Here is an 8,343-nt window from a genome sequence, read left to right as displayed (position 1 = left end):
TTTTTAATACTTTTGATTAATTTATTAATTTTCGTGTACAAACATGAACTTTGTGATGAATAAAACTTGAAGAACTTTGTCTCTAAACAGTAACATAGTTATTTCTTTAAATTGAAAAAATGCAGCACTTTTATATAAAGAAACTAAATTAGCAGTATTTGGTTGCACTCGTTTTGTCCGATACTGTATATGTATATATATTTATATATTTATTTATGTATATACATGTATATTTATATATGTATATATATATATATATATATATATATATATATATATATATATATATATATATATATATATATATATTTATATATATATATATATATTTATATATATATATATATATATATATATATAAATTAGAGATAATACCTTCTTGATATAGAATTTCTACTCATTATTCATCAGTATTTTTTTTAGATGTATTAGATGTATTAAATAATGATGTATTTAAAAAAAGTTATACTTAAAATATATTGAAAAAACGGATTCACTTCAGCTTTATTTGGTTATTTTATCATTTCACTTCATTAAGTTATTTGATATTTATCATTTTATCTTCATTAAGTATATGTAGTACTATATATAAATATAAAATAATAAATAATACCTTAAATTTGCATGACTTTTTAAAGTAAGCCGAACCGACAGTAAATTAAATTTATTTAACTGATTAGTTTTTTAATATAATTGTAAAAGTTGGTTCTAATCCGTTTTTGTTTTTACAGCAAACAAAATAATAAAACTAACGCAGCTTGTTTCATAACTAAGATATTTGATATTATTTTTTATTTTTAATGACATTCGTTCATAAGGCATAAGTTTTCATTATATTTTGTTAATGCATAAACTTTTATTTTATTTCTGCATGTACTAATTATTTTTGTTTGATAACTGTTTCAATTGAACAATAAATGTGTTTGTTTACTGCTGAGGTTTTTTTAAACAATTTCATCTGCAAATGATATTTGCGGTTTTATCTTTGTTATTAGTTAGCCTTTGTTGCCCTACATCAGTGGTGGTCAAACCACTGCCCACGGCTAAAAAAGTGCTCGCAGAGACTTTTTTAAAATCTCGTTAAATAATTTGATTATTTTTGTAACAACCATCTTAGTAATGTGATACATCTACCTACCTCAAAAAATAATCCAGACATCAAAGAACTATTTTCAAAAGGACAAGTTCACCAGGTTTAATAATTATATTGCTTTGATACGAATGGCTATGATAGTTATTAGTCATCTATATTTTCGTAGAAACATATATTTTGCCCGCAAAATTGTTTCTTAATTTTTTTTTACACGCATCCTAAATTGTCTGGCCACCCCTGTCCTATATATATAACTTATTTAAATATATTTAGTTTTTTATGACATTTTTACTTTTACTTATAATTATTTAAAACCTTATTAATGAAAAACAGGACTATAATAAAAGATATTGCTAAACTTGTTAACAAGTTCAACATGACTGTATTTAAAAGTTATTATGTGCAAATTTGAAACTTGATTCCTGAGTAACAAATAATAAACTTTTATCGAACATATGTGGACATAAAAGTTAAACGTGAAAAGTTTAGGTGTTTATCAAGAGACAACTTTAATAACAGAATAATTAAAAGCTAAAAGTCTGTGTCAGGTTTTGTTTTTCACTCAAGGTCATTAAACTGTTATAAGAGCTAATTTAACAATTTAGAAAATAATGGCTGTTATGAGATCTTTGCTTGAATTGCATCATTTTTGCACGCTCTACATTATTTGCAACATATTCTCATGCTCTGTATCAACGTATGTTGTAGTTACAATAATGTTACGATTAGATATTTTTTTCCCGGATAAACTTGCAGTTTATTACAAACTGTAACGTTTTTCATAGCTGTGTCTATTATCTGACGCTTTGTGACTATTCCGACAACTCTTCTTTTTTTTCAACTATGAAATAAATAATTTGTACTATTCGAAAATTTTTTTTAGCTTTTAAAACGTTTACATTAAAATAGTAGTTTAGTAAAGACGGTGAGGTGACGTCATCAGATTGTTAATTTACCAACTCACAATCTACTAGTAATCTCTAGCTCCAATATTTAGTGTTGCAGAAAGTTAAAAAATATCAGTTGCGTGCATTTGCATTTCTAGGCTTAAGCAAGACTTTTCCTTTAAACGGTTGCAGCTCTAACTTATTTTCTTTCATTGTTCACCATTGCCAATAAAATATTCTTTGGGCTGGCAAAAGATCTTTATTCAAAACTTGCTCCTTTACCTACTTCTATTTTACACAAAATTTAAAATGCTTTTCTAATTCATTGAGTACAATATCAGAAACATTGAACGCCTTCAACTACCAAATAATGTGACTCGATTCGCAACAATCCGCGAGCATAGTATTATATAATTGTTTAACCAACACACAATGTTTAAGTGTAGAATACGGTTTGTTAGTGAGCCATTGACGATGATATATTTTTGCAGAAAAATTTTCAGAGCTTTATTTGAAAATTTTAAATGAAAACATGCTGTTTTTAATCTGAATTTAGTTGATTAAAGACTTTATCAGGAATTTAAAAAAAGTATAGCTTGATTTTTTTTTAGGTGAAACTTTTATTAAACTAATTCGAACTTCTAATATTCTTTTAAAAGTTGTACTTTAAATGATGCAGTGCTGGAAATTTTTTTCATTAATCAATTCAAATACACGTTAAAGCGAAAGTTTATTCTATCTAGCAGAAAGCAACCCGTAATAGGAGTTATTAGTAAATAAGTCATTAATAACAACATGACTTGATATTTTATCTTAAAAAATATAATTAAGTATAAATTTATCTATAAATAATATTTTAAAATTGACTCCTTATCAGCAATATCAGTGCTTATAGTAAAGACAAAAAAGAACTTAACATCAGTTAAGGTTTTTTTAAAATCTGTTACAACAGAGCAGGTACCAGAAGAGGAAAATCAAGAAAACCCTGCCAATACCTAAAACAATGTTTCCAAGGCAGCATTTTAAAATAAGTAAAAAAGACACTCAATAAATATTTATGATCATAAGACAAGTTACTGTTACTGTTAACGACAAAAACAGCATCGTAGCACAATACTATTTTTTATGGTTCTAGCAAAATACATTTTTTATGGTTGTTTATGTTTGTATTAGTTTACTAATACAAACACAAATAACCATAAAAATTGGTTTCATTATGTTAACAGTAAACAAAATTATTTTTACTTTACTATGTAAAATACCAGCTTCTCCTTAACTGTTGACATAAATCATGTTTCAACAGTCAGCAAGCTAATCAAGTGATGACAAATGCACCTAAAAAAACGACATAGTTATATGTTTAAATTTATAAAAAAGATTAAAATAATTCAAATTGAATACTCATTTATTGTTATTATAAATAGTAAAACTCATACTTCGTTTTGTTCTTAAGTTAATTTGATTTTACTTAAGTGTCTTAAGTAAAATCAAACCAAATATGCAACATAATATATTGTTAAATAAAAATTAAAAAAAGTAAAATAAAAAAAAATTACCGAATAAAAAGCGCCAACAAAAAAGTTATAGATATTTTTACTGATAGAAGACATTACAATCTTTCGGTTGCTGTTTTTTCTTCGGTGTCTCACAACACTCCAGTATGGATGAGCCCTCCATTTAAAGGAGGGCTCATCCATTCTGCCATTACTACACCACTTATTGAAGAACCTCTCCGAGCGAGGCCCCGAGTGTTTAGAGTAATAATTTCTGTAGAGCCAAATGTTACCGAATCTAAAACTACAAAAGCACTAAAATGTAAACGACTCTAAAATTACAAATAGAAGAATAAAATAAAAATTATAAATATTTGCAATTTTATTTAATCAAAATATAAAGCATAACCTCACCATTTTTACAGGGAACAAAAGACGATGCTAAAGGTGTTTAAAAAAAATGACATTAAATTAAAAAAGGGTGAAAAAATTTATTTTATCAAAAATATGAGTAAAATGCGAACAGTTAAAAAATATCACATTTTTTAAATAATTCTTTTACATATTGGACATATTTCTCCATACAAAACATATAAAATATAAAACACAGCCCTATCAGTTTTGCTTCTACCAGACACTACGGACAAAAAAATATACCTCAGAATAATCAATAAAATAATATTTACATATAATTATATAACTATGCTTTTTTTACATATTCCCCTCATTTCCTCCGTAAAGTTGTCTAAAGTAAGAAGTAAGATAACTGAAACTAAAATTCACTAAAAATAACTATAAACTAAACCAAAACTATAAACTAAAATAAACTTTAAATCTTAATATCTGTACCTCAGAAGACAAAGATTGATTGTCCAGTTTTTTGTGAAAACGAGTAAAGTATGAGACCTTTTTAGTTTTTTCAGTATCTACATAGAGGAATAAAGACTGTTGTCCTACGACCATGTGAAACAAAGTTAAGTCAATGTAAAAGGTCTGGTGTCCTATAATGTTCAAAGAAAAAACCTTTGTTGTCTAAAAACAACTTTTACTTTTTTACTTTTTTTCTTTTTTTTTTGTCAAAGTTATATTCCATGTGTCTTAAGACAAATTAGATGGAACACAAAAAGTCTTACATAAACTTAATCATCAAGAAAAAGCCGCTAAAGATAAGTTATTTTACTATTTCTTCTCTCCTGAACAATTTTCCAAAAAGTGACGACCTACCTTTGACTTCTGAGGTACAGATAAAAATGGGTTATTTATTTAAGTATACTAATTGTAAAAGGTATACTTAGTTCTTGTTCCAACAGTGTTTTCTTCATCATGAATAATTTTTTTATTTATTAAAATATTTTCATATTTAATTACTGATATTCTGTGCTCTATCAAGCTGTAAATTATTTGTGGTTATCATGTGAAATATAATATTCGGGCTAGGCCCAATATTATTTATAAACTTTGGCATATATATAATTCTGACATATATAAAATTCGCCGAATGGTCACACACGAGCAGTGAATGCCTGAGGGAAGATATGAAATACACTAGAATAAAGGAGAATTATTTTTTAAACAAAGCATATTTTGACAGTTGTCAAGAAAAAAATAAAGATTAATAGAGGAATATTTAAAATAAGACAGACAATGCACCTAAACAGTACTAACAATAATAATAAAAAATAAATTGTTATATAAATACTAATATGAACTAAGATAAAACAAAAAATATATCACCAAACATAAAATAAATTAAACAAAAAATACATTAAAAAATAAAAAGTATGCATACAACAATGAAAGGCCTCAGAATGGAAAAAAAACATTTATGCCAATGTGTAAACATAGTTTGTGTAGTGATTAAGTAATAAACATCTCCTCAGAGTCGCGTCTATTATTACTGGCGTTTCGATGAGGATCAGCACTTATAACTAGTTTATCCCGTCAGACAAACGTCATCGCCACTTATGCTTTACCCCGCGACTTACGCCTATTCCATAATGCAGTAAAAAAGGATTCACTACAAACAGCCAAAACCCAACCATACCCAAATTTGTAAAACACTAATATTTTTTTGATGATATGATATAAAAAGTGTTGATCTACTGCACAATATAAATAGTTCAATAAATCACTTACCATACCACTGGTAGAAAAAAAACTAAGCACTATAAATTAAAATTCAAATAAAAACACCAGAAACAAAACTAAAACAACTAAAGTGTGCAAACAGAAAATACTATTGAATTTTCCCCTAAGACCATGCAATATGTCAACGATTTAAACCACAAAGGTACTTCCAGCACAAATAAACCAAAAACAATCAAATGGCAATATACCCTATTAAAAACTCTTTTAAAATAAAATAAAACATAGTAGAGTCTTCAAAAAACTCTAACGCTGTCATAGATACTTCATTCAAATTTTGTTAACCAATCTAAAGTGTAAGAAAATGAAACAACCCGCGCATCTTAAAATCATAACTAAAAATCAAGTAATATTTGAAAGTAGAAAAAAACGTATATTTATATCAACTGCAAAAATGTAAAGATTTAAAACATGTAGTGAAGGATATAAGAAATTCTCCGAAAAATAATAAAAGACAAAAATTGCGCCAGTGAAATTTAAAACAAAGCTGAGTAAAGAATGCAAGATAATATAGCATAAAAGTTCCTTGATACTAGCAATAATACGAAAATCAGCGGATAAATCATATATTAAAAATATTGTAATAAGATTAACTAAATACTAAAATAAGACCAGATAAAATTAAGAGTTGTTAAAAAATTATTTGGGTGATAAAGCAATAATAATAGTCGTGATATAAAAACAATGCACGAAGCGGGAAAAATAATGCTTAGAAGTAAAGTCTTCTCTACCATCCGATTTAAAGGTAACTTTGAGACCATATCTAAATCGAAGTTTCCGAAAAAGTAAAGCTTTCTCTACGGTCCGAATTAAACTTAATTTTGAGAACATAACAAAAACAAAAAGACGTCCATCAACAAAACATGTCGAAAGCCGCTAGTCAAAAAGAATTGCTCTTATATATTTATATGAATCCTAAAATGAAAAAACAATCACACATGATAACCACAAATATAATTTGCTGTAAATTAAATTATTGATATCCTGTGCTCTATCAATCTTATCATCATTTGCAAAGTGAAGTAGAATATAAACATGTTGCAAACCACGCTTTCAAAAATCAATAACCTGAACATGTGTTTCAACTTTCCATAACACATAGTGCTTAAAAATATCATTGAGAAGGTTATTTAATTTGAGTTTAAATACTCAAGTAACTAAATTAAGTCCATCATTTGCAGTCTGATTTGGATATAAATTTTCAGTCATCTTGCGCCATTTTGGGTTGCAAGTGAAAGTAATAAAACGATCTGGTATACCATACTTTTTAATTATAGCTATAGCATCTTCAAAGTTTTCTTTTAAAGCTATAGGACTTCCTATATAAGTTGATGACAAAACTACAACACGCCCTGGTCTAACATTATGTTTATTTCCAAGGTTGTTTACATGTTCTTGTTAGCATCATACTGCTCACTTTTCAGTTTGTTTTGCTTATTTCTAACGAAAGCAACGTGATGGCCTTCAATTTTAACGTACGCATCAACAACATATTGCTGAAACAGTTTTTTGCCATAAAAGAGTGAAGAAAAAAATTGTCTTTTTAATTTGGGTTTTTTAAGTTTTTTAAAAGTTTTTAATTTTGATACTGAGATAATGTAACAAGATTTCTAACCAATGTAGCACTTTCAGGGTTCTAAACCAATTGATTATACCAACCAGCATCACTCCTTGGAAAAAATAGAGGATAAACCATATGATGTACGTTGGCAGACATACTTATATAGTTTTAAGAAGATGATTTCTTGGGTAAATAACAACTTCCCTGGAAGCCGGTGGTGCACTATCTTCACCAACAATTACAACTGCAACTTTAGTTGTATTTTTTGGTGAAGATAGAGCCCTTCAGTTAAAGACATTTTAGCTGCTTAATGAATTTCTTCATCTTCCACTTTAGTCATGTTTTTAGATGCAAGACCAAATGTTCTCTTCACTAGTAAAAGTTTACAATTAAACATTAAATCATTTAAGCAAGGATCATTACCACGCGCTGCATTCTAAAATTTACTGCTGCAAGTGAATCATAGATGTATTGTTGACAATATGTCAGCGGAACATTTTGATTTGGCCAAAGATTACCTATAGGATGAAAAATTTGACCACATATTCTGAAACGTGGCGGCCCATTTTTCATGAGTTGAACTAAATCAGCTTTAAATGAAGCAAAAGAAAGACAGACATTATAATTTCCAACATATTTTAAAAAATTCAGATGGGCATTTCCATATGCATAGATTCCTTCAAATAAATCTTGTAAATCTTGTGGAAATGGTTAAGGTTCTTACAGACTACCTTTCCATTATGACAACATAATAAATAAGTATCATCAGGAAATTTCTTAGCACCACAACACTGACAAACAAGTTATTTCTCTTGAATAATTATAATCTGAAATAGTATTACTTCTTGCTATATAATGCATTCTTTTGTATCTAGCAGCATTTCTAGCATTTTATTGATTATTATTTTCATCTCGCCTAAAGTTATCTCTTTCAGTTCTGCAACGATTATTTTCAACTCGCCAAATAAAGCTCTCCTCATTTGGCTTCGAAGTACTTTCTGCTTGCCGAGCAGCATTTCTAGTATTATGTCGATTATTAATTACATCTTGCCTAAGCCTATCTCTTATAATAACATTTCCATTTTCTAAACTAATATCTGCTTCTAGCCTAATTTTATCCATTTAAACTTCACTTTTAATTGAAAGTAGTAACAAAAAATCTTA

At 27.6% G+C, this 8,343-nt stretch overlaps 1 protein-coding gene across 4 annotated transcripts in view; it reads right to left on the bottom strand.

Annotated features, from left to right (window-relative positions):
- Window positions 1–736, bottom strand: part of LOC136079662 (facilitated trehalose transporter Tret1-like) — a 34,587-nt gene extending 33,851 nt beyond the window's left edge. Inside the window, exon 1 of one of the 4 annotated variants that reach the window (XM_065795819.1) lies at window positions 614–736. The gene's annotated coding sequence lies outside the window, so the exon portion shown is untranslated. The remainder of the gene's footprint in view (window positions 1–613) is intronic. The other 3 variants (XM_065795817.1, XM_065795818.1, XM_065795820.1) reach the window with 3 other exon arrangements.
- Window positions 737–8,343: the final 7,607 nt, after the last annotated feature.

Source organism: Hydra vulgaris, chromosome 04 (genome assembly GCF_038396675.1).
Source record: "Hydra vulgaris chromosome 04, alternate assembly HydraT2T_AEP".
NCBI classification, from domain to species: domain Eukaryota; kingdom Metazoa; phylum Cnidaria; class Hydrozoa; order Anthoathecata; family Hydridae; genus Hydra; species Hydra vulgaris.
This window is presented reverse-complemented; position numbering and strand designations above follow the sequence as displayed.